Below are 5127 nucleotides of genomic sequence, written 5' to 3' on the forward strand. Positions count from 1 at the left end.
ATATATTGGAAGCAATACCAATATAATTGCTACTGTTTTTAAAATAGAGTGTAAAAAGATGATCAGATGTATATGGAGCTGTAAGAGGACAAGAGTAGCCAAGACAGTCTTGCAGGAAAAAAAGGGCAAAGAAGGGGTAGACCTGTTCTGTGAATTATGAAGACAGAATTAAACTCTGTCACTGAGACAAGTGGCATCCGTGTGTGAAGAGACAATGGAGGATCGAGGCGCAGGTATGTTTGGAGGTTGGGTATACAGTGTAAGTCACATAAAGTCAGAAATGATGCTTCAGTAAAGTGATCTTGGAAGGACTGGCTATGCAAATGGAGTAAAATCAGATTTCTTCTTGTACCATGTGCAAACTATTTTTGTGTGTAAAGGATCTAAACAGCATTTTTTTTATCTTTTTTTTTTTTTGAGATTTTATCTATTTATTGGAGAGAGAGGGGGGGGGGGGCTGTAACAGGGAGGAGAGGGAGAAGCAGGCTCCCCGCTGAGCAGGGAGCCCAACGTGGCACTGATCCCAGGACTCTGGGATCATGACCTGAGCTGAAGGCAGTCAGTCAATGAACTGAGCCACCCAGGAGCCCCTAAACAGCATATTTTTAAATTATAGGGGAGGAGTTATAATTTATAAATAAAAAGTTATAGGAAAATTAGAAAAGGCTTTTTAGAGCAGGATTAAATAATAACAAAAGCAGATCCCATAGTGAAATAGTCTTATATCAAAATTTAAATTTTCTGTGCCAGTGACAACATAACCAAAATTAACACATGCCATTGACAGCAAACCCCAAATTGAACTGAGAGGAAACATAATTTACAAAAGAAACCAAACCCTAAAGTAAGGGGAAAATGCTCAAAATCATTAGTAATTACAGCTGAATAAAACAAAAATGACCCATCACTTTGCATTATTAGGCTGGCCAAAAAAATGTAAACAGTAGGAAGCCGGATGATGTTCAGTGTTTGCGGACGCGCGGACACAGGACGGAGGACACAGGACCCAGTGATGGAGGCCGCCTCAGTCCTGTTCGCGTTTGAACATCTTTGGCCAATCCAAGGTAGGTGGTCCAGTGGTGCAGGTTCCGGGTAGCACTGCCTCGGCTCCCTACCAGGCCCCCATCCATCCCCTGTTCTGGTCAGCACTAAGCTGCCTTCTCTTACTTCCTGCACCCTTTGCTCTGAGGGTGTAGCTCTTTGAGGTCCTTGCTCACCGTGGGCTCACTCCCGTGTGCCTCCAGTATGCACCACCCGGCACCTCGGTGGCTGGCAGAGTCAGCTCAAATGCCCTGCATTGGGTGCCTGAGCTCCGGTGCGGGGCAGCCTGGTGCAGATGGGGTGCCACCTGCAGGAGAGAGGGACTGGTTGAGGGAACTGGAGGTGTATAAGTTTTGTGTCCAGCTAGTCCACCCTTTGCACCACCCCCTCCCATCGTGTACAGCCCTCAGACTACATGGTGGGACCTACCATCCCTGGGCCACCTCCTGCTGAGAACAAGGGCATCCTTACTCTGCAGGTGTGACCAGAGTCTCAAAGTTGACGACCTGTTCTGGATGCCTGTGGCAAGAGCCCCTCTGTTGGATTCTCTTTAAGTAACACTTTGGGCTATCTGGGTTGTCTTGGTGGGATGACCCAGACCTTCATCCCCAAGGTGATGGTCGTGGTGGTTTCCCTTGCTCATTGAAAGTCATTGCCGCTAAGTCACTGCTAAGAGATACCCAGTTCCTTCACCTAGGTTGTAGACACATCCTACCGTACTCGATTATCTACTAGCAACCTTCATCCCTGATGTTTGTCAGTTACTCTCCCAATCATCAGAACCAATCCTTTCTTTGCCTGTTGGGCCAAGAACATTAGAGAGTCAGGTGGTAATCACAGATTCCCCTTAAAGGTATTCTTGCTGTGACCCTGAAAGAACTGTCTCCACTCCTGTCTCCCGGAGCTGGGACTTACCTACAATCCCTGAGAGTGCCAGGATGCATGAATGAGAAACAACAAAATATGCAGGGCTGCTGGCTGTCGTAATTGGGGCCACTCCACCTGTTGGTCTTCAGACTCCTATACTGTAGCAGTGGCGGCACTGTTCATCATTGGTAATCGGTTCAGAATGTGTGCCACATCCTGGGTTGGATGATGGTACCCAGGCCACATTCAGTGTTGACCCCCTGGCTGGCACCTTAGTAACCGTTGGTAGGCCATGTCACCGTCATATCAGGCCAGTTAATCCTGGATGATGGGATGGGACAAGACCAGTGCATTCCATAGTCATGAGCTCATGGTCACACCTCCTCTGGTGGAAAAGGAGTCCTTCGCTCTGAGGCAGTGCTGTGGGATATCACAGGTAAGGCATTCTGTGAGTCTTTGGGGATGGTGCTGGCAGAACCATAGGCAGGGGCCGTAAGAACAAAATACTGCCCCATGATTAATGGTGCCGAGTTGATAGCATCAGTCTGCTGTCCACTGGACAGGCCTTCAGCTATGGTGGTAACATGAGTCTTGGTATAGGAAGTCCTTGCCATTGAGCCTATGCTTAGCTGTCATCCTGGACACTGTTCCCAGGCCTCTGCACAAGGACCGGATGTGTGAGAAGAGTCTGCCTGGCAGCCAGAGGACGGTCATCCTGTTGCCGTATTACTGAGAGCCTTCCCTGTAGTACATGGTCTCTGGTGGGCTTTCAGGTAAGACACAAAAATCTCATGCTGTTTGCCCTCCTCCACCTTTCTTGGACCTCCAGTTGGACCCTTCTAGGTCAGCCATCTGCCACTGTCAAAAGTCCATGTGTCTCTGTACCTCCAGTCATTTTCTTTCTTATGAATGAATGACTGAGCCACTCTCAGCTTGGTTCATTTGAAGGACTTCCTTTCACAGTGTCTTTCAGGGACATCCCAAGTGGCGCTGTAATGAGGCAGCAGTGGCCCCACAGGCCATTTCCGCCAACACCCGCACAACAAGCCAACCTGGTTGTGATTCACTCTGAGTCCTTTCCTCATGCTGGTTATTGGTAGGAGCCCCCCAAGAAGCATGGGAACTATCAGGAGAGGCAGCACAGGTAGGAATCTGGGTCACCTCTTCTGTGATTCACTTGGGCCCTATGGTCCAGTCCCCAAAGGGCCATTACCATTGCACAAGAGATCACTGCTTTCTAACACTGAATTCTATGATGGGCAGCTCATATCACATCTAGCTTAGGATGGGAAACGGATCCATTCTCACTTTATGTCCTGCTGTTGGGTGATCTGTCACTACCAGGGCACAGGAGCTGCTCTTCACATGACTCGTTCTCATTCTTAGAAGGCACATATTTAACTCCAGAATCTTACCTCTCTGTTCTGTCTTCCCTGTTGGAGCTTTCCAGATTCCAGACAACATCCTTACCAATCCTAGATCTTGCTAGCACCTTCTGACCTGCTGAGTTCTAGGATCAAGAAAGAGGGTATCTTGTGCCACAGCTAGGGTCTGCTCTGGCTTTGTTTCTGGGCCCCTGAGAAGCTCGCAGCTTCTAGGGCTGCGCAGTATATGAGTCAGAGGAATATTCCCAGCTTTGGTACTTGTTGCGTCCCAATTCAAATTCCAGAGAGACCCACAAAGTGTTATTTTCATTGTTTGTGTTCAAGTGGAGAGATACTTCAAGTACAGCAGCTTGTCCTTCACCTGAGAAGAAACATCTTGACACACCTTTTACCATCCCAGTGCATGCCCACCCTGGCAGACGGCCACAGGTTCCTCTGAGGAACGACTGAAGGAATATTCACTGTATACATGTGTGATGGAGTTTCAGGAATGTCACTGAAGGGGAACTGACCTTCTTTTCACTGAGTGTGCTCTGGAGTCTATAAATTTAGAGCTGGGAACTGGGGGGGGGGTCCCAATTTTCTACCAAAGTGGAAGGCAACTACATTTTTTTTTTCTCTTTATATAAATAAGTTAGTGTCCTAGGGAGTTGTGGTGTAACAGCCACTGCCTCAGATCCCTTCAGGTCATACCATCTTGATTGCCACTCTGACTCTGCCCATCCGTAGTCCACTGGGATGGCTTCAGATATTTTTACTCAAGTAAAATTTGTGAATCAAAGGTGAGTGCCCCAGGTAAATCTCATCGGGTCTTAAATTCTACTTTCCCTCTTTGAACACCAGGATCCACTTTTACACACACTCCCCAGGCCCTATTATTAGGCAGGTCCTGTAATTCCTTTGTTTTGTAGGCACTTTTTCCCCAAAGCAGGGTTTGTATTTCTCTCTCCAGGCTCTGCTGGTACCTGATTCTCGATACCAACCTAGAGGCCATGAGAAGTGAGGGGAAGGTCCTGAGGAGGACAAACATCATTGTTCAAGGCATCCACCTCAGGTGAGGCTAACATGGAAGGGGATGTTTCTGCCATCAGAAAGGGTTCAGGGAAATGGGTGTGTATGTCCTGATTCTCAGATTGTCCGCCAAGTATCTCAATCCCAAATATTAGAGTGTTACTCATCCTGCAACTGGGCCTGATTTTCACTAAGACCTGCTGAGGCTGTATATGCAGACTTCGTTGCTTTCCATCCTGTGCTGACAGAAGATAAGGTTGACTTTCAGATTTTCTCTGAAGTTGGAGGATGACTATCATTTACTTTTTTTTTTTTGTAAACTGAAATGGTACTGAATTTTATCCAAGTGCTAGAAGGGCAATTAATTCAGGTGGGTCACTGACAAAGAGAAATAAAACAGGAGTACTCGAGAATCTAAGAAGGTGCACCAAGTTTCTTCCCAGTATGGGCATCACATCTACAACTACAGAAGATACTTCCTTTGTAGGAACACAGAGATCACTTAAAAAGAAAAAAGGAATATACTGGGAAGTAAATCAAGTCTCAGTGAATGTTAAATAATTAATATTCAAAGTATGTTCTCTGGCCACCATAAAATTATTTTAGAAATAAATGACACCCTCAGTTTGTTTTCCAGAGTCCATAGTCTCTCATGGTTCATCTTCCCCTGTGATTTCCCCCCCTTCATTTTTCCCTTCCTTCGCCTAATGTCCTCCATGCTGTTCCTTATGTTCCACAAAGAAGTGAAACCATATAATTGACTTTCTCTTCTTGACTTACTTCACTTAGTATCTTCCCCTCCAGTTCCATCCATGTTGATGCA

The 5127-nt window shown here is 46.6% G+C and overlaps 1 long non-coding RNA gene across 1 annotated transcript; it reads left to right on the forward strand.

Moving 5' to 3' along the window:
• Window positions 1-893: 893 nt before the first annotated feature.
• Window positions 894-4342, forward strand: LOC111153541. The gene is made up of 4 exons (XR_002641010.1): window positions 894-1064; window positions 2563-2681; window positions 2872-3052; window positions 4246-4342. It is a non-coding gene; the product is annotated as an uncharacterized LOC111153541 (long non-coding RNA).
• The last annotated feature ends 785 nt before the right edge of the window (window positions 4343-5127 follow it).

Source organism: Enhydra lutris, unplaced genomic scaffold, assembly GCF_002288905.1.
Source record: "Enhydra lutris kenyoni isolate GAN:26980312 unplaced genomic scaffold, ASM228890v2 scaffoldscaffold33, whole genome shotgun sequence".
In the NCBI taxonomy this organism is placed as follows: Eukaryota; Metazoa; Chordata; class Mammalia; order Carnivora; family Mustelidae; genus Enhydra; species Enhydra lutris.